The 22,466-nt window shown below is 40.9% G+C and overlaps 2 long non-coding RNA genes across 4 annotated transcripts in view; one reads left to right on the forward strand and one right to left on the reverse strand.

Annotated features, from left to right (window-relative positions):
- LOC138405500 (uncharacterized) overlaps positions 1-22,466 on the reverse strand; it is an 86,901-nt gene that overhangs the window by 19,446 nt on the left and 44,989 nt on the right. The window lies entirely within an intron of this gene.
- Positions 3,865-7,032, forward strand: LOC138405584 (uncharacterized). Of its 2 annotated transcripts, none has more exons than XR_011239372.1 (4): positions 3,865-4,180; positions 4,850-4,905; positions 5,679-5,887; positions 6,012-7,032. It is a non-coding gene; the product is annotated as an uncharacterized lncRNA (long non-coding RNA). The 2 variants fall into 2 exon arrangements; XR_011239371.1 differs by having other exon boundaries at positions 3,867-4,180; positions 5,679-5,892.

Here is a 22,466-nt window from a genome sequence, read left to right on the forward strand (position 1 = left end):
ATAATAGAGAGGCTGCCAGAACAGCTCAAAATCTAAAACAATACGTGGATGATTCTGTGAAAGCCTAAATTCAAACTGTAACCTCAGCGAGTGAAAAGACAGAGGATAAAAATGAGAATACAACAAACAGAAGGAACAACTATAGCCTAAAATGAAGAAGGGACTATATCCCTGCAGAAAATAACTTAAACACAACTTGTCATCTTTTATACTTTACTTTTCCTACAGACAGGACAAACCATACCATGCTGTTAAGTGTGTTATGCTAAACTAATCAGCTGCTGGCCATAGCTCCAGATTCTAGACAGATACGAGGGTGGTATCAGGTTTTTTTTTTTTTTATTCAATCCAACACTAGGCAAGAAACTGAGTGTGTATTTCCCAAAAGGCTAAGTTGTTCAACCAGCTGAAAGGTTTGAAGATTCTCAGATATCTCAAAAAAGTACGTACTTTTCAAAGTCTCACAGAGTTTGAAAATTCTTATCTATAGATTTATTCAAATCCATTACCAGAGTGCGTGATCTTTAGTCCCCCTCTTGTTAACATAGTGAACGAGCTGAATTGGGATCAGTGCACCCTCTACTTACACAGGCTTATTGCATTACCACCATCCCAGCATGTGAAGTAGGACAGTACATTTATTTAGGGATCATCTGTCCGTGAGTCCACAATATATTAAGTATCCTGCACTGGGGAGGGGGGGTGGGTGGATGTGCAGGCATTGTGGAGGATGAGTAACAGTTGGAATAACTTTACAACATCTGCACGAGATAATACATTTACACGGGATAAGCTGAACGTCTGTAGATTTCCCTTGGTACCCCTTGCCTACCCAGGGACAGAAAACAGTATCAGATATTCTCCCATAAACGAATATACTGTTTTTGTTGTGATTGTGGTAGCTCCTCTCCTACACATCACACTATTTTTGGTCAAGTTGCATAGAAATGATATCATCGTATAATTACAAGAAGGAGTGGCATGAGTGTGTCGGTGTGTGTGGAGTCTACTGTACATCTGGGGTGCCCCCTGGGGTAGACAGTGGCTCTGTAAGCTCCTTTAGGAGGGAGATAACTCCATGAGTAGATTAGTTTGGGGTTTGAGGGCAGTTACACCCTCTGTCCTGTCTGTGTGCCCGACAGTCACTCACACTGTGGATCAAAACCACTAAATCCTTTCTAGATCCAGGCTGCACTGTCAAAGAGTGACATTCAGACCCCCACTCGCCCACCCCAGGACACACACACACACACACACACACACACACACACACACACACACACACACACACACACACACACATGAAATACTGTTCAAACATGTGCATACAAACACACACATCCTCATGCACCTGAGAAACAATCAGTCGATTATTCTGATTGGGAGCATGAGTCAGAAATGACTGTGGCAATAGATTTCTTTTAAACAGTAGCTTTTCAGGACATCAAATATTCGAGGAAATCCACTTTTCTCTGCACTTTCCAAATTAGTTTTTAGTCGAGCAGTGAGTGTGCACGGGTTGTTGGCTTTTTGTCTGACATGTTTTCCATCATTAAACTTAAGATTTGCTGTGATGTCTGTGCACTATGTTCTCTAACCTCAGCCGCGGTCTGAATGCGGGGTGTCTTGTACTGAGTATTCTTTTTCATCTCCTCGCCTGATGCATTTCCTTTGTGGCTGCCATGGTACAGTATGTGCAGTCAGGGTGCACATTGTACAGTACGTGCCTTTGTGAAGCATTAAAGTGGTTTAAACAGTGGAAAAACTATCTGGTAAATGTCAAGTCCTTAATAATGAAACTAATTTAAAGTCATTCTGAAACTAAATTAGGGAGGAACCGTGTGTCTCTAGGATTATTGTACAGTGTTTGGTAAGGGATGAAATTAGCATGCATTTAAGAAATTTCAATTTGGAATACTCCAACTGAAGAACTGCCTTGAAATGATGAGTCAAATGTTAGAGTAGCATACAAAAAAAGAACCATTAGTCTTTTCTGTCCATCCATCCATTATCTATATCATCTATCCTGTTAAGGGTTGTTGGGGGCTGGCGCCAGTCCCAGGTTGAGAAGAGATGAGGTTCCCCCTGGTCAGGTTGCTGGCGTATTACAAGGCTGACACAGTGATAAACAGCCATTCACACTCATTCACACTCACATTGACTGCTATAGTCATTTTAGAATCACCTATTAACCTATCCTCCAACTGCAATCTTTAGACAGGAGGATGAAGTCAGGGTACATAAAGAAAATCCTCATAGACATGAGGAGAACATGGAAACCCCCACAAAGAAAGGGCCTGGCCAAATCAGGATTAAAACCAGGCGACAGGGCTAAAACCAATGCACTGGTGCCGCCTCCATTCTATTTTAGCTGCTGAATCACTTTACAGTTTGTAGGTTCACTCCCTTATGAGGGTGGTGTCAGTTTTTTTCCCAAAAATACAACAGCAAAAGCATTGGATGATAACTCCACAGCAATTGAACTATAAAACAATATTACATATTAATGTATATTACAACACTGACAAACTCATTGGCATTGATTTATACTGAGAATATGATAAAACAAATGCTAAAATTTAATCAGGACAAAAAAAAAAACAGACCAGTGAATGTCAGCTCAGCTTAAAAGATCGTATTTGTCTAAATATATTATTTTTGATGGAAAGATACAAATCCTCATTGGGCAGTTTTCTATACCATAAGCTGCAAACATTACCTTGTCTGTAATGGTCACTACATATCCAAGGAGCATTAAACAACATTTTTAGGGATATGGGGTTGAGGTTAGGGGAATGGGTAATACATCGAATTGATTGGTTCGAGCTTTGTGGAAGTTTAGGCCAGAGTTAGTGATGCTGTCCTCCTCTTTATTGGATAAGAGGAACATTTTCAAAAACGTTTTTGGAACATCTGTTTAGAGGCAACATACACTAAGGACACATACTCCTTTGAAAAACCCATAAAAGTCTTTGAGTCTCAAACCATCGAATGACTCACTGCATTTACAGTTAATACAGGCTTACACAGAATAATAATTAACACTCCATATCTGGCAGAGCAAGCTTGGCACTTGAGACAAGAAGTAAAGAACATGTGACATTGGGAAAAATGACTCCAACATAATTTAATCATGTAAGACCCAGTGAAAGACCGATACGGCCCCAACACTTTTGTAATTTGTGTTAAGTACAAGTTGGAGCACGGTGTGAGAGCAAGGGGAGAGTCCGTGGGCCGGGGCTGGTGGCCTGTCATGATTGGGTAATGGAACTAATGTCCCATGCAGTGCTAATCCTGCCTCCCAGATGGATGATGATGAGGTAATGGGTGGGGGCAGAAACCAGGATTTTCCCCTGGGGCCTGAATGGAGGAAGAAAACACCGTGATGCAAAGATTGTCTAGAAGCATGGAGGGAGGGATGGAACAGGGGGGGGAGGGGAGACGCAGAAAGAGATGGAAATAAGGCTGTTGTGAAAAATGACAAAGCACTAAAACACTCCTTTTGGCAAATATAAAACCTGCTGTGCATGCACTAAAACTGGGAGAGTGATCCTAGGTTCGGTCCATTTTTTATTATGTCCTACATAGCTTTCTAATTTCTGGCTTTGAGAGAGAGTTGTTCATATTTCCAAATGATAATTGAACTGTCTTAGACCACAATGGTGCTTCAAATGTGCTTTAAAAAAAGAAGAATAATTCTCCAATCAGACCATAACCATAAATACACTGAGTCCCGGCCGAAAGTGGATATGAGTGATTGCTTGTGTAAACAGCCAAGACATTCAACAAGTACTTACAGGCACAGCATTAACAGCACTGGAGAGTTAGATGCCTTCTGTCGATTTGCTTCCTCATCCACAAGTGTGTGACGGAACGTTCACACAAATCTGTGTGAAGAGGGGCGGGGATGGTAGTAAAAGGGCAGGGGGCGGGAAAACAAAGATGCGCCAGTGCATCTGTGGCAGAACAGACTCGAAGAACTTTCTCAGACTAGTGCAGAAATCTGCCGACACAGGAAAGGTTAAGAGGAGGGAGGGAGAGTGAGCACAGAGAGAGAGATTGAGTCAAAGTCAGAGGAAAGATGAAAGAGGTTTTCTTCTATCCCTCCATCGACCCCAGGGCTGGATTGATAGCTGTCGCCTGCTGAGATAGGTCTCCTTCTCAGGGGCCACAGTTAAAGGTATGACTACTGACGAGCCCGAGAGTGTGTGAGAGTATAATCAAAGAAAACTGGATGAGTTGACTGGTTAAATCAATATTCCGCGACCTACAGCTCTTTTCTTTTCAAGGTCATCATCGGATTAATTGCTTTCAGAATAATAATAACATATGCGATTAAGCGACCAACAGGCGAGCGTTCCAAATATTAATGTGGCACTAAACACAGGGCGCCACTTTACAGGAGACAGTGATAGAAAGCTCCTCTCAGGAGCTCATGATGTTAGTATCTGCTAGCGTGAATGGAGAGGCTGCATTTATGCTTATGTGTGTGTGTAAGCATGATTGTGTATGTGCAAAAAATAACACAAAGCCACAGAATTAATGGTGCATCAATGTACCTGGAGGCTGTTACTTTCACAGCTGGGCAGAGGACAGCAGTGAGTCCTTATGTGTCTAATGAAAGTAGAAAATGAACTAACACACAAACCAACAGCACAGAGCATGTTAGCATACCTGCACACACACACACACACACACACACACACACACACACACACACACACACACACACACACACACACACATGAGTGTCTGTGTTGCTATCAGAAGTGTTTTGCCAGAAAAACATTCTCATGGTGAAAGTTAATTAGGTTGCCTAATTCACTGAATTGTCTCTGCTTCTTTGTAGTTAATTGCTGATTTTGTGAGATAACTGCATCCAAAGCGTTTGATGGAGGAAATTCTGTAAGTATCTCTCAACCCTCTCTAGCATTGCAATTTTGGGTAGAAGTGCAAAGTGCTAAAGTCTATTCTATGATTTATTCTTCAATTCAATAGCGTGTAGTGGCATCAAACATTGACTTTTCATTAGTGGTATATACAGGTTTCTATAGAGTTAATACAACTATTCGAAATTTATATCAGATCACTTATAACTCAAGAACTATCCTGCAGTTTTCTTAAACTTTCCAGAGGTCAAAATCTGGCCTACTGTACAAATTGTATTGTGTCAATTGTTGGCAGTGCCGTAAGCTGACATTTTGAGTTTTTCTGCCATTATTTATAGTATTGATATAATTCTTTCTCTTCTGGAAAGTGGAAAGAAAAAGTTTCAAATTGGTATCTCAAACTATATGTGTGTGCCACAAGTGTGTGTTTAGATTTTCAAGTGTACTGAGGATTGAGAATGTGTAAAAGAACTGTAAATGTACAAGCAATTCTTTTAATAAGAAGTGAGATTTGTAAATATGCAAACACATGTGTAAATGTGTACTGAGATGTGCAATAGAAACCATACATGTGCAAAACTACTGATACAAATAATAAATGTGCAAACAAGTCTGTAAATGTGTGATGGGATTAATAAATACAACAAGTGTAAACGTGTACTGAGATCTGTAAATCTGTATGTGTCAAGATTTGTGAAGCTTACAAGACACAAATCTGTAAATGCACACTGAGATTTCTAAATGCTTCAAATTAAATCCATATATTTACACGTGCAAACAAATCTGCAGGTCACCACCTACTTTAAATCAGAGAGCCATACACAGTAAGCAGCCAGCTGTACCAACACTGTTGAGGAATGTGGAGAAGATGTGTCTGTGTCTGAATCATCGTGCACTAGTCAAACAGACAGAGGATGAGTCAGACTCCCTGCTGCGCTGGAAGTTCCCTCAACGACACTCTCACGGGAAGTCATCTCGCTGTCTACCAGACAGGAAACGTGAGGTGAGAGAAACACTTGCTGATATTTTCATGTACCATTACACCGAATTCTGCTTTTATTCAATATTGATCTGTTCTCTCTATGTTTCCTTTAATCCCCCCACCCCACCCCTTCCATGCAGACTCCTACGCTACCGACCCCCCAACTCCTCCTGGCTGATCATCTAACCTTTTTGTGATGATGGTTAATGTCTGTCCTGATGCAGGAACAGTCTTCACGGTTCCTCCGAACAATCTCACACTAATGGAGATCTTAAATATTGCATGTTGAAACCCTCTGGCTGCTGTTGATGGCCTGTTTGATGAGATTGGTGTAAATGAGAGGTGGACACCTGCATCCGAGAGAGAGAGAGAGAGCCTGAAAAGGTGTGAATGAACAAAACTGACAATCATTTTACATGTAAACCCGAATTAGTAAATGATAAGAGGACATCATATGTGAGAGAAGGTTGAGAGGTTTCCAACAGCAGGATAAAAATGTCATGAATGGTTGGAAATGGGAAACAACAAAGTGCAAATGCAGGTCATGAAAGTCATTTGCATTTCAAATCCAAACAAAGAGCTGTTAAACATGTTGCAAAACAGGAATCAGAAGTTGCCACATCCATGTCAAGTGCAAGTTATTTAAAATTCTGGAAATTCACACACAAAAAAAGTGTTGATCGCAATTTTTCCCCTCATGAATATTTTGCAGCCTTTGCACAAACAGTCATATGGTATTCATCAAGTCATATTTAATTCATTGGCGTCTCAGTTTTTCAGCTGAAAACCGGAGCTTCGCATGAAAAGCCTTTAGCTCTGTGAATTTGGCCTTGGTTTTGCAGTCCACCCCCAGCAGGTGAAAGCAGCAGCCAGAGGGAATCCTGTTTACTCTCTCGCTCCATCTCTCCGCAAGTAGATGAGACTGGCTTATGCAAAGTGTCTTTTCACACACCTCTGAGCAAAGAAAGACAGGAATAGACATATCTGGTGTGAGAGGGCTTTATCTTTGTTTGTAGCTCTGGTAAAATAAAGAAGAAAATGGCTACCGTCCCTGTGCTATTTTGTTTCATGGACTTACGTTTGAAGTAACTATCTTTACTTGAAAATGTGGATGTCACAGGTGACTACAAATCTTCTCACTGTAACATTCTGGATGGGGAAAAAAAAAATCGGATTAAATGACCTTCGAACTCTAAGTTTGTGCTTACACAATAGTGACTGCCTTGGCCTGTCATCAAGCTGTGACAGCAGACCTTGATCATACAGCAAATCTGGTATTACATCCCCTCAGACACACACACACACACACACACACACACACAGCTCTGGCTCTTTTGCCTTAACTTATCCGCCTCTCTTGGCTCTCGTCCACCTCTTCCGGAATATCCCACATCTTTCCATTTACCCCCCCTGACAACCTCTGGCCTTATTATGGGAAAGCTTTAGCGTGCACAATGGTGCATGCTCACAAACTCTAGCGTAAGTGTGAGCATGAAACGGCAGCGTAATAGGTTGAGTCAAAAGAGGAGGGGAAAGAGAGAGAGAGTGAGTGAGTGAGTGAGAGGGAAAGAGAGGTAGGTCTGAAGCACTGGGGCTGCCTCTTTGCAACAAGCCCGAGGGACAGACCTATTTCCTCCCATTAAAGTCTATTTGCTGTGATCCAATATTTGAAAGGTACCACAGGAAAAACACATCTACTGTAATACAGCTCAGCTTTCTGGTAAAATGTTCGCCGCAGTATTTTAGACCAAAATACAACACGTTAAAGGCAATTTTACTGGGGAGCTTATATTTGAAGTAATAAGGGTTATGGGAGGTTGGTGACACATAGAGAACAGAGGCTATTTGGCTTTGAGAGGTAAAATTGCCTGTCCACAAAGTGGCTGTGAACAATGTGACTCAGGTACAGAGGTTACTAACTCTATTTAAAAAAATCCCACACAAGAGGCATTCAAGGGAGTCAGTTTGAAATGGCAACACTTCAGGTGCTTGAGTATTAGATGGACTAGAGAAGAACACCACATACAGTGGAGTCCCAAAGTCGAAGGCTACTCTTCCAAGGTTTTGCAAAATGGCCTCAGACTTAAAAGACTATGAAGGATCTCTAGCATGTCCATAATAAAAAAAGGTGGATATTATGATGTTTAGGATTCAAGGATCAAGAATATTTTGACGACAACTTAGAATTATTTCAGAGATTCAAAAGCAGAGAAAACCTGCAGTGTATGACCTTGGATATTCATAGAGGACAGTGACACAAGTTGGTGTACAGAGAATGTCTGAGCCTCTTGTTCAAAAAGGTAACTTTATAAGATCATGTCAATGAACAACTAAGTGTATTACCTTCTGCCAGTGTCTTACAGGGGAATAATGGTCAATCCTGGACCTGATTTCCTGTAAAAACATTTGATTTGAATATCTCATCAACATTTTTAGGGGCCTTCTGTGAAACTTACAATTCAAACAAACTTTAACCAATTTGGCACATAGACTTTTTGTAAAAGACCTGTGTATTAACATTTTTTTAATGATTATGTGTGAATGACTTTTAATATCATGAGTTTAGTGTCCATGCTCTGCTCCCTGTTCTATTTTGAATGCCCTGAGTCTACCTGCTTTATGAACATGGATAAGTTCAATGTCATGGGATGCTGATGGACATGTATACACTACGGGCTTGGGCTATTTGGTATGCATATACTGTATTTATATAGACTCAACTCTTGATAGAAGAAGCTGCTGCAAAGGATCATGGACACTGACCTTTTATAGCTGTGGATTATATGCAATCAGGGTCTGAATTATTTAAGCACTATGTCATTTTATGGTTGATAAGTTTTCAGATTGGTCCTTGTGACTCAAATATCGACCTTGTCTGTAAATCCATACAGGTGATAAATAAGTACTGGAATTAACTTTTTTCTCTTTTCACATTTTGCACACATTTTCATCCAGTAGTTGTTGAGATATTTCACTCCTGACACAGCCTCAACTTGTCCCTCTCATCCATCAGCCGACAATCAGAGGTAACCAACGGTTTCTCTAAAAGATAGTTAACCTTTAACATTTAGCACTTTTATGTCAATATGTTAAGAATTGTCACTGTTCTAATCATCTGGATGAAAAACGTACCCATGCAGTAAAAAAGATTTTGACCTGTTCATGTCGCAGCAACTCGTTTTGACCGAGGAAATAGGTCTATGGACAGATTGGAATATCTTTTAGTCTGGATAATTACAAGAGACTTCAGGGATTCTTGAAATCCATCAGTGGTAAGTGTTCTTAAAGATCCATCTGGGGTTTTCAAACATCAAAGATGAATTAATATATTTAAATGTATAATCATAGGCTACATGAGTGGCACCAACACCATCAACCCTTCTGCTTGACTGAAAACCTCCATATGTGATATAATAAGAAAATATAAGCAGAAGACTGTGCTTTAATAACATGTCACTAAAACTGTTTTTCACCTGACCTGTGAATATAAACATGAATTATCACACAGATATGCTGAACTAGGAATAACTGGCCAGTTATCTTGCATCAGCACTTCAGTCAGACTCACAGTAAGCAGCCTGGCAGACAGAAAGACACACGTGTAGTTTTTTTATGTTAATAATCATGTTTTTTCTTGGTTTCTCTCATCATTCGCTCACTGCAATTTTTAGAGTGCTTTACTTCTCCCTGTATAGACACAGAGACTTCACATAACCCCTGTCCAACACACAGTCTGCCCGGCCATCGAAACAGCCACAGAGGCACAAATGGCAAACATCCAGATAAGGAGCTGGCCTGCCAGTCATCCACACAGACAGCCAGACAGGCAGCCAGGCAGGTTTCCATTATGTTCTGGGCTGTGAGTGCTGATTGCTCGCCGCTGCTGCCTGTGTCAGGATTAGCCATTGTGGCCGGATGAGAGTGGATGGGCTCAAAGCCCGAGCTGATGCTGAAAAACCCTCCTCTGTAAGCATGGAGGGGTCGGAGTGTATTCACTGCGGACTGAGTAAACATTTACGAAAGATACGCAACAACGAACATGCCGGCTCGTAACCACACAGGCACTTGAAATCTCACGCGCTCAAACAAAAAATGGCAATCAACGCAGTATGTAGGTAAGTGTGTATGAGTGCACACATGCAGACGAGTGAGTGGCAACACAGGAAAACAAACAGGCTGGTCTGTCTGTTGCTTTCTCTCTGCGTTTATCCGCTTGCCCGTCCCTCCTTTTCCCAGAAAAATGACAGCCAGGCAGCAGGGCTGGACTCACGCCCCATCAGAGTGGTCTGCACAGGATTAGCTGAGGGAGAGAGAGCGTGACCACGAGCCTGTTTGCAGCTGTGCACTGTCATTATTGAAATACATTACACACTCCATATAGAGCCGCCGGACTGAAATTGCTGTTGACTTAATTACTCCAAGAGCACGGTGTGGCCATGGCACATTTTAATAATTTCTTCCCCTTCCCTCCACCCATTGGTTTGAGAAATCTGCAAAAATGTGGTGACCCTGCTGGAGTCTCTGTTTGCTCAATGTTTCAATTGTGTTGGTGATTGTGTGCATGTGTTGGAGGGTGTGTAAAATGCAGACAAAGAGAAAAACAACCTTAAACCAGAATAGATATAAAGTAACAAAAGTTGGACACTTTGAATGTACCTGACAGCCAAATCTGCCTCCACTTAGGAAACTTAGGGACCCACTAAAGATTCCTTAGACCAGCCATTTTTAAAAAGCACCTCTCATTTTAGGAACATTAAACTCAGAGCAATCCCGCTGCTTCTCAGCGCACCACACCACGATGCACTCTCAACTCACGTCAGGTTCAATTAGCTCCTAGATCAGATTTTACAACGAGCGAACTGTTGCACTGGCAGATGCACACAGACCTCCTCCTGGTTGGCTGCTTCTACACTTAACTTTCTCAGCAGCATCGCTCAAGGCCGTATGACTTGACTCTATGAATTATGTATACGCTCATATTCTGCTTCAGATTATAGGCTACAACTGTCACGAGCATCTATTGCCACCCGTGACCAATGAGGGCCTTGATTGGTTATCCAGCATGTCCAAGTCCCCAGGGGTGACAGGTCACAAAGGTTCAAGTCCAGGTAGATAATATTATCAATAGATGATAGCCACTGGTGTGATGCGAGTCCTCTGGGAGGAATGAGAAATAGGATATGCGGGTGAGTTGACAGCCCTGCAGGGAAGGGAAAATAAGGGAGGAATGAAGAAGTGTTCTGCAATGGGAGGGAAAATAGGAGGAGATGAAGACAGAGAAAATAAACTGTGATGAGGGAGTAACAGACAGAGTCCTTGGTATAGTCACGCAAGCATGCATTAAAATTCCAACTCTGTACAGGAGAAACACCAGGGGGAGAGCACACGGCAGAGCAGCATCACGGCTCTATCTGCACTGTTGAATCACACACGTGCACATGCAAACATGTATGCACAAGCGCACAGGTTGTGCATATCGCATTAGTGGCACAGGGCTTCATTTGCATCCTTTAGATGGACTAAATATATATATACAGTTATTAACCCCCTTGAGAACAGATACAGGAGTATAACTTTAACATGATGTGATGTTTTTCACACCACAACTCAGCAGTTTCAGTTCCCTCTCTCTTTGGTGTAAGAACACCAGAACTTTGAACTGGCATTTAAACATCAGCATGCAACACTCTCCCACTGAAATTGATGGATAAAACTTTGGCGTGTGAGTATTAAAAAGCAAAGGAAACAAAAACACGGAATTACCCCTCCCCCTTCTCTCCCCCATAAGGCGGCACACTGGGGCACATATGGTAAGGTAGGTTTATTTCATTCTCAGAAGTGCATTTATCTACTTTAGAAGTCTCTCTGGATGAGATAAATGATAGCACCTGTGGTCACCAGGGAAATTAAATAGATTATTTTCTTAGTGTGCCACGGTACAGATGGCACAGTAGCTATGACTTCCAATTGTGTATTCGTGTAATCAACACTCGAGTGGTGGATTACAAAATTGATTTTTATTTTTACCCTTTGCCACTGCTTGAGCAGTTCTTTCCAAATTCAGCAACTGTACATCGAGAGAAACCCTTGACTTTCCTGTAACACTCCAGCACTCCATTGTATTATTCATCTTCGTTGCTGTTCTCTTTTGGCAGTGGATAAAGGTGGAGTGACATCAAGAGGCTTAACAAGATCACAAGACCAAAAACAATGTGTGAAAAGCAGGTGAGTGGCAAGAGGCCTTGAGAGTGTGAGGTGCAAACTAGGCCCCGGGGACTGACTGACTGTGAAATCACACAAACAGACGAACTTGCATAGTTAGAATCAAGTACACACGTAAAAAGCAACGCAAACACATGACATAAGCGAGCATGAATCCTTAAGAGATGTGTGTACAAACCATAGTGAGGAGAAAGGAGAGGGGACAAAGAAACCAGTAAAAGTGAAGAATAAAAACACTCCAAAGGAATACATGTTTTATCATCTTTATCTGCCCGAGACCAATTTAAATGGTTTGGAGAGCACTAGGGAGGCCTGTGTGTGCATTGATTTCTTCATTCAGGGGAGGAAAGAACTGCTCGGAAACTCCGGACATCAGCAGGAAATAAGCAATGGATGAGGAGAGACCATTGCTACATATTCCATCAGACAAAGGCTGCAGTGCTTGTTCTTAGAGGGTCAAGTGATGAAGGTGTGCCAGACTGCACCGAAACAAGAACAATAAATGTCTGCTTGGCTGTAACAGGCAAATTATTCTGATGAAAACACAGTAAGTGAACTTTTCTAGAGGTCACTGTGCCAGCTGTATTTAAAACACAAGAGATAAAACTGTAGTGAGGCTGCTCCCACTTTTTCTAAACATTTAAAATAGGAATTTAAAGATTAAAAGCATGACTTGTATTAAATGTAGTAACATGATCTGCATGTTTTGCCTTGTATCAACTTGCCATCTAAGCACTGCAGTTAATTATCATTGCTGTAGTTAGTGGCTCATTACCTTTATGGTTTCACTCCCTCAGCAAGTGATGCATTTCCCCCAGTTATTGTAGTTACAGGCATTGTAGTTAGCACCTAAATAAGAGCACATTTCTGTTTGGCATGTGAATGCATCACTGTCGCTACATCCATGCTAATGCGTTTTCGTTTAAACCACCTCTGTCCACATGAGCGTTTTAGATCCGAATCAGTTATAATCCCTGTCCATACTAACACATCTGCAAACGCATATCACTTGACCATTCACGTACACTGGACATGCGTGTGGCAATTGTTACACCTGGCAGTCATATGCCTCCCCATCTATTGGGATCAGGCCACTATTGGGCTGATGGCACAGCCTGAATTTGGCACAAGATGTACTTAGTATGGTGGTACGGTGTAACAGTGATTACTAGTGTTGCCTTAAAAGCAAGAGAGTTTTGGGTTCAAACCTGATGGGCAACCGAGGCCTTCCTGTGTGGAGTTGAAATGCTCTCCCAATGTCTGCATGGATGAATATGGGAGTGAATGGTTGTTTGACTCTAAATGCCTGGCCTGTAAAATGCTGTCGAGCTGTCCAGGGTGTACCCCACCTCTTACCCAATGTGAGCTGGGATTAGCTCCAACCCCTGCATGACCCTTTAAGGATGATCGGTATAGATCATGGATACAATTACTTGGTATCACAAGAATCTGTGGCTGGCAAAATCTATGCCTGTTCAGAGGGGTCCAGTGGTTGGGTACCAGCCAGGTTATTTCATCCTCTAATACATATCAAACGCCTTTTCCCTTAACCTCATGTACACATTAGCTGCTATGGATACACAGACCTGATGGATGGGTTGAAAACAGTTTAAAAGAGGCTACGGATGCTATATCAAGTTAAACAAACAAACAGCAACCCATCTTTACTCATGTTCTTCCCCTGTGATTCAGTTCATACTTTGATTCTGGGGACTCTAAGGAATTTCACACGGCTGCCATCTAACCTTAATGACTTTTACCTGCGTAGCCTAGGGAGGTTTTCAATGGCTGGGATCACTCATCAGCCAGTAAAACTAATAAAGCCCCTTGAGAAAGAAGTGATACGTCTTCAATCTTCCAAGTGTAGTCCAGGAGATAGTTTAATTGAGCTGTTAACTCAACTACACATACATTTGGCCTGCAGGTTTTGGATTTCACCCTATTTTCTTGAGCTTTGTAAGTCAAAAGTGAAATTATGAATGTAGCATGGTTAATTTCAGGATATCTCCTCCTCAATCAACCATCATGTAGTTTATCTTATTAACTGTCGATGAAATGTTGTTCAGGAACAAAAGTATAAATGAGCCATACTATTACCTCTCTGTCAGTATATTCAGTATATTCCCTGCTCACAATGAACATGGCCAGCAAAGTTTATTTTTCTCAGCTTTGAATAAAATAGTAGTTCTTCATACTTCAAACACAAGTTCAGAGTCTATGAGGTTCAAGTAGAGGATAAATTCAACCGTTGGCTGGTCTTATCATGATCAGCAGTCTGTTTCTTTTGTGCAAAGACCCAAGAACATACGACCGTCCATCCATCTATCCATTGTATTTCACTTATCCCAGATCAGGTCGTGGAGGCAGCTGGCTATGTAGGGCATTTCAGACATCCCTCTCCCCAGCCACACTGTCCATGTCCATAAGGCATTCCCAGGCCAGGTGGGACATAAATAGTACCTAGAGCGGGTTGTTGTTCCAAGGTCTCCTACCAGTTGGTTGTGCCCAGTAAAAGTCAAATAGAAGGTGCCAAGGAGGCGTCCAAATTAGATGCCCAAACCTTAATTGTCAACTTGTAGGGATTCTACTTAAAACTCCTCACCCTATCTTGAAGGCTGGACACAGCCATCGGATGGAGTAAACTCATTTTGGCCACCCTGTATTCATAATGTTGTTCTTACAGTTACTACCCAGATAATGACACATAGGTGAGGGTCAGAAGATAGATTTGCTAGTGAATCGAAAAAACGTTGACTTGTACCTCAGTTGCCTCTTCACCATAATGGTCTAGTACAACACATGCATTAATAATGACACTACAACAATCTGCTTCATCTCGCACTCCATTGTCCTCTCAGTCATCAACATGACCCCAAGATACCTAAACTCATCCACAGCCCGGAGGGAGCAATCATCTATAATCCAAGAAAATCTGTATTTCATTTTCACAATTGATGCCTTTTTTGTTTGACTTTAGCCTGGCCACTATGTGTACCACATGTTTATGTGACTATGACCTCATGTGTTAAATTTAATGCTGATATAGTGCTTCGTACACATTGTGGATTTTATGGCAAATTAATTTTTGTATGTTTGCATGCATGTTTGCATCAGCGTCATAGTACGTTTGCTCCGTTGGGGCACTCTCCTCAGCTCACCACCTTCATCATTTAGTACCTATCGCTTCTTTGAAGTTCAGCCTCAAAGACCAGCTTCAAAGCTTCATCTCTTACACGAGAACATGTCTCTCCTGGTGTGAGGAAAATATCAATAAGACCCTGGCTCCACTATTATGATTTAATGGCTATGTTATTGAATGACTGGAGTTGAAGAATTTTTAATTAGTTTTGCTAGTGAAAATCATTACCATTTGATTAGCTCAACCCCAGCGTTTTAGTGCGGTACATACTTTGCATATTAATCAGTTGTATTTGTGAGCTTGTTTGTGCCTGTGTGTGGGTGGGTGGGTGTGTGTGTGTGAAGAAATTGGGAGATGGGGGGGGGGGGAGGAGGGGTTGATGTCCAGTTCCGTGACGACTGGCCAACAGTTGTTATTGGAGTGGTGTGTGTGTCTTGCAGTTGATCATGTACATTTTAATAATTGATCAAATGTGTGTGGCAACATGTATGTTTCTGTGAGCATGCAGTATAATGTACAAACAATGGAGATCAGTGTATTTTACATTGCCGCACCTTTCATAGCAAAATGATGCCAAGTGCCAATACCTCCCTACCCCCCTCTCTCTCACACACACGCACGCCCACACACACACGATTTCAGGCTGCCAGGATGTATCAGAAAAGCCACACATTGGGCTCAGCAATATATTGAATAAAAAATTAGTTTTAGAGGTTCAACAGTTATTTCAATGTGTATAAAATGGTTACTGTAAGCCAAAATGTAATTGATAGCTTAAATACCTGTCTTATGTCACAACCAATGTAAGCAAAAATGGACAAAGTGACAGCTGCAGTATGCCCATAAACCCCCACCTCCTCCATGTTAGTAAATGGGACATTAGCCAAAATACGTACATGTCAAAAATTAAAATTCCGAAAGATGAATTCTGTAGATTTAGGAAGTTCTTCTCACACTCATGTAGGTTTAAGTGTTTATGTTTAGCAAGCTTAGATTAAATTAGTTATTTGAAGCAAAAACACACAGCTGCATCAACCATACAGTCATTGCTCCTAACAATTCTTTTAGAAGTGATGTGAATAGCGAATAGTCTTGACCCCTCTGGTGTCATACTGTTAAGAAATGTCCCAGATTTCAAAGGCATGTTTGTCTTTAAAATTTCTTGACAGTGTGAATGTTCACTAATTAAACTGCCTCGTTGTTTTATCTCAGGCAAATGTGATGCCTTTATTTAATGTATTTAACGTTTTTACTCAATCTCTGGGTTGATGCAGCAGCACCTGTAATCTACGGGAGTCAATAAAGGAACCTTAACCTTATCTTAAAGACGAACAGACTGGTAATAGACGCTGATCTTTGCTGTCAATTTGAGTTTGTTGGTGCAGCATCAACTCTGGTTAAAAGAGATAAAGCCACTAGAGTCAACCGAAGCTAAATGTATTCCTACCTGCTAGATAATGAACATGAGCTAGTGTTGGCTATAGGCTGTTTGCTGATCGTAGGCAGATCAATTATTGTGCATAGTTCTCTGCTGTATCTGAGCTAAAAGTATTTTGAAAACGGATGTTGGATCTACTTAGCTGGAGAATCTAAGCTGTGTGAGGTAAAAGTTAAATACATATAATGAAGAGAGTATGTGTTGTATCAATGGATTTGGTTGTGAACAGAATAAAATACTGAGGGATTATCATATGAATGCACTTTAAACATGTAAAACCATGTGGCTGCTGGTGTGTGTCCTGTGCTATTCCAGCCTTACACAGTGAATCATCATTAATCCCATCCTGAGGGAGAAGCTCACCTGTCAGTTGGGCAGCGATGTGTCAAGACTGCTGGATTGTATAGAGGCAGCTTCTATAGCATGGCGTCCATTCACTCTTGTCAATCAGCATCCCGGCTGAAGTTGAGAGGGGGTTTGGTAATCGTCTGCTGGAGTGGGAATTAGCTCCGACAAGCAGTGAGACATTGGATAATTTAGCTAAAACAGAAAAACAGCAATACAAGAGTGTTGGGGCCAATTAGAATTAGTTACATTTCAATTATTAATGGTGTGGGAGTTCAACCAAAAAGGAAGTTAAGCCTGGAAGTTCATGAATTGCAACCCGACACTGAGTGCAAATGTCACAGGAGAGGAAATATGGAATTGATAGGTGCTCCTTCCACACTGTCTCTCCTGTTGTATGAGGCTGAACCACCACGCAGTGAGAGCTGTCACTTCCCTGACTGTCTCTCTCTGCCTGAGAAGATTAAAAACAAGCGGCCAGGCAGATGGATGTCACTGCGAGCATTCCTCTGAGAGCTCCAGTAGACCAGTTGGCAATAATAAATTGCTCAGTGGCGATCATACGCTGTTGGGTGCTAATTAATCTCAGATCACACTTGGATCAAAGTTGGAAAAGTTTCCTTGATGCAGACAAACGACCCTTTATTGTCTGTATCGTATGGTCGACATGCAAGTTAGTGGCACCATAACAATGCAGAATATACGTTTCATTGTCAATTATGACTTTTCTAGTTTAATGATGATTCTATGACTGTGTTATATGTGAACTAAGCATAAGTGGCAGAGTCATGTTAAGCTTTGCATTAGGTTCAAATTGTTATCGAATTAATACAAATACATACTTGTACGAAAGCTCTTCAGCGGTTTTCTGAGGTTCTTCGCTGTCCAATAGTGCGACTCTTAAAGGTAGAAAACACCCCTGTATTTTCAGCTGGTGGGTGGTGTGCTCTCTGTGTTTGCTCTTAGGCACATTCTCTCTTTCCCAATCACTGCAGGGCTGACCCTTATCTGATAGGTCAGTGAGGCATCTCACCAACCCCTGGGAATGAGACTTTAGACATTACCAATAATAAAACTCACTGCGGTATGGGTCCAGAGGTCACACTTACAGTGTTGGGGTGACATTACATTCACTGAAATACATATATAACCTCCATAAAGCTGAGTAGTGGAGACACTTACACTTCTCTAGAAGTGTTTGGAAGCAATTCAGGTGGACAGTATTGGCTTTGATACGGATGGATATTGCCATAGGGGGTTTACTCAATACACTTCCAGAGTCCATTCAAATAAAAAAAGACAGTTCAATAATTACATTTAATGTATAATGCTGAGATATGTACTTGTAGGCTGGCAGACATTTGCAGTTTGCTCTGCACTATTCTGCTCAACAAAGCCTCAGCAGGAACAATGCACCTGAGACGCAGGTGCAGTTACGTTTGCACATGTTTTTTTGCATTTTCAAATTAGCAGCAGAACACAAATATGTTTTAGCATGACAGAAAATGACACAAGATGAAATATGTAGTACAGAATGAAAAATTATAAAGGAGTTCAAGGAATATCACTATATATTATGTATAATGTATATTACACTTTATATCTGTACAGCATTGTGAGAGTTGGGCTCGCCTCATTCCACACATATACTCCCTTATTTCTCCAAGCAGTACACAAGGTCAGGTTATAGATAAAGGACCAACCAGCAGAACATTGTAGTGTCTACGCTCAGGAACTTTCATATCTAACTCAAATGCTCCAGACAGAGAGGCACCAACTTCAACTCTTTAAGTATTTCACCAGTGGCAAGACATAAGGACACAATGTGGTTTAGGAATGTATATTTAGACTTAAGTATCCAACAGGATGCGAACACCTACATGTAACATAGAGAGTGACAGCAATTCTTTCATGAATGTGCATTTAGAATGGGCGATGCAAGTAGAGGAGATATATGGGGATGCTGTGTGAGACATCTTCAGACTTGGGCGTGACAATGTCTCATGTTGCTCTGTTAGCGTTTGTATATTATTCCACCTTCTCCTCTCCTTGATGCATCAAGTCTACATTCAAATCTTCTGCATAAGACATCAGCTGCTGCCTGAGTTCTCCTTTCACCAGCTTCAAGAAAACTTTCAAAACAAGGACAAATAAAATCTTGGTTCAATAATATTCTCAGACAACAGAATTACTGCATATATTCTCAAATGTAGAAAAAAACAGTCCTGCTGTTTGAACAACAAAAGAAAACACAGGCAGGCAGAGGTCAGCAACAGGTATCAAAACAAAAGGGGCAACCAAAGGGGCACAATAGGAGCAGAGTCCAACAGGACAAGAAATGGTCAACTAGAAGACAGGCAGAGGGTAGAAAAAACTGTTCGAGGGCTGTATGGCTAAGATGGCTCAACAGACAACATTGGAAAAAGACGCTGATTTTGTTTATATATAGAAGGAGCAAAGAGATGATGGAAACTGGTGGGAACACATTGTTTAGATGGAGAATAAGGGAAAAAGAAATTAGGTAAAGAAAAATGTGTATATTTTAAAAATTTATTAATTTTATTTATTTTGATATAACTGTAAAGTCCATATGGTATTACTACTTGTATCAGCAACTTCAGGTGTAGTACTTTAACACTTTGACTGTGCCAAATGAACGTCCTTGGCAGTCAAACATTATTTGGTTAAAAGCAAAGACTGCAAGCTGTGTCTTCTTTTTCTATTGTTCCATGGTGTCTCAACTTCACACAATTGGTCCCAAGGTCCAAACTATCCACAAAAAAAAAATCACACTGCAAACAAACTAAAACATGGTTCAATTTGATCTGAATGACTGAAAAGTTTGGAACATGTTCATTCAGTCACAGACAAAGAAAGGACAACATGTAGAGCTCCTCAACTCAGGAAAAAAAAGGTCAGCGCAGAAGATAATTATTTTATGTATCTATTTGGTACAAGGGCAATTTCAGCTAGAGATGAAATGGATACTTGCTATAGGATACTATAGCTACTATAAATAAACCATATACTGCCATTGCTATATGTTAGAAAACAAAGTTGGTGGATAATATGTCAAAGCAGTGCGTCAATAAATAATAAGCCCTCAATTCATACCCACAGGAACCTGTGTGTAATGTCTACTGGGAGTTACTGTAGTTACATTAGATGCTATATAGCATGTCCCTGATGACATCTCAATTTTCCTGCAAAGCCAAACGGTCTATGTTGCCAAAAGCTGCAGTGAGATCTACAAAGGGGAGCTGCTGCTATTGGACGGGTCTAAAGGAAACAGTTTTGCACTATCAATGATCAATAACGATTTCCAAATAATCATTATTTTCACTTCAAATCATATGAACATGTAATTAGAGTAAAACAATAACTGGGAGGCGGGCTTTATTTTGTTTGAGGCAAGCGAACACGACAAGCTAGAGTTTTTTCAAATGGCAGGGTTTCTCCTCTTCAAAGGAAGAGTATCATCAAGAGCAGTCAAAGGGGCAATTAAAATGATCAAAACCCTCTTCAGTATTGACCACGAGCATGTGAGCAGCATCGGAATTGTTTGACAAAAGGAATTGTTAGAGCTTGAAAGAAGAGGCCATTTAAGTCGGAGCAGAGAAGGGCACTGAGGCTGGGAAAGAGCAAGGAGTCAGTTCACAACGATGGCTGCATGACTGCCGCTGTATGAAGTGAAGTGAAAACGAAATACTGATGCAGGTCCACTTAATGAGGATGATCTCAAACTCACCAAAACTATCTCCTTGTCAAATAATAGAAATAGAGCATCTGTCATTCAACAGACTCAACAGTGACTTTTTACAAAGCAGAAGGCTCTTAAGAAGTCCACTCCTGAAATATGGATTAGGTTTTAAAGTGATGGAGCAACATTTCAAACAGGATGCATGAAAAAGTAAATGCGATGCCCATGGCTAACTTCAGCCCTTTGGTGAAATGGTAGAGAAAGTCTGCTTTTGACTCTACCCAGCTTCCACCTGGAGGCAATGAGGCAAATTCATCCCAGGTGGTGAATTATTGTTTCCATCCACATGTAGAGCACATTTAAACACATTTCCTGTAAATTAGCAAAAGAAAATCCAAATCAGAAAAAAGCTTTAATGATGGCCGCAGGAAAATGGTTTGTCACAATTGTTCAAGAACTAAGAAGTAAGGAAGTTAATGAATAAAAAAGTAAAAAACTACACTGAAATAAGTAATAATAATAACAAATGCAAAGTAGGAGAAGGAAAAGAGTGAAGTAGGATCACAATATGGACAAAATGGAAATGTGCAAAGTAGACTGATTGTAATTTAACACAAAAGCTTAATATCCATAAGTAGACTACAACGTTTTCTCCATCATTCCATGCAGAGGGTCCAGCTCTGATGCCAGCAATAAGTTGCCTTTCTGTATGTTTGTTGAGCCTGTTGGTGTCAGCCACCCTCAGTTTTCTGCCACGTGTGAGAAATGTCAGATGCCAAAGTCAAGTCAAACCTCAAAAGATGGAAAACAATGCAAAAAAATTATGGAAATTTGACATTTGTGCATGTTTAATGTCATTTGAGGAATATAACAGTCTCCTCACTGCCTCACACAGATCTGATGTGTTTGTCCACCCAAATATTTAGTCTGTTGTCTGCTGGGTGGAAGTGAGTTATGTTGTTTCCGTTAAATTTGCTTAATTATCTCATGAAAAAACAAGTGAATCGACCTCATTGTACAGTGAGTTTGGTGTTGCATTGTAGGGAAAAATGAGCTCAGTACCCAGACACTAAATATCAATGCTGTTATGATTATAAATTCACAAATCAATTAGTTTGTATGAGTTGGCTGACTGAACGATGTTACATGCTTCTATTATAGGACAATATAGACCCAATCAATTGGTTGTTTAGTCTATAAAATGTTTATATAATGAATTTTGCTTGATATGTGGATTCACTGATTCTATGTGAGCAACTAATTGATGCATCAGTTAATCCTTTCTGCTCCAAAACACATATGTTGAGTAATAACAAAGAAAACTAATCACTACAGAATTAATACAGAATGGCTCGTACAAATGTGGTGACGGGATGCGATCATTGTGTTGTGTGGTGGGGGATCCTCTGTTTTTGTTTTTCCCTTGTGTTCTTTATCATTCTGTGCAGTGGGGGTGCCATTTACATCTGCACAATAGAAGCTGAATTGCGGTTGTTTCTTCATTGTCATTTGTGTCTACAGTATCTAAAAGGACCACCTGCTAGCTGGAGTGGTGGTGAAAAGCCTTCCAGGGTGCACCTCAAAATTACCACTGGGGGGGCCTGCTAAATAACAACATGTCATTTCACAGCCTCACAACACCAACAACATAATAAGCCACAGCGCTGTTTCCTCTTTTTATTAGAGAAGGTCAAAGCTAATTTAGGAGGTATGCTGAGCGAGTGAGGGGGTAAACGTGTGAGCAGAGAGGG

This window comes from Paralichthys olivaceus, chromosome 19, assembly GCF_024713975.1.
Source record: "Paralichthys olivaceus isolate ysfri-2021 chromosome 19, ASM2471397v2, whole genome shotgun sequence".
In the NCBI taxonomy this organism is placed as follows: domain Eukaryota; kingdom Metazoa; phylum Chordata; class Actinopteri; order Pleuronectiformes; family Paralichthyidae; genus Paralichthys; species Paralichthys olivaceus.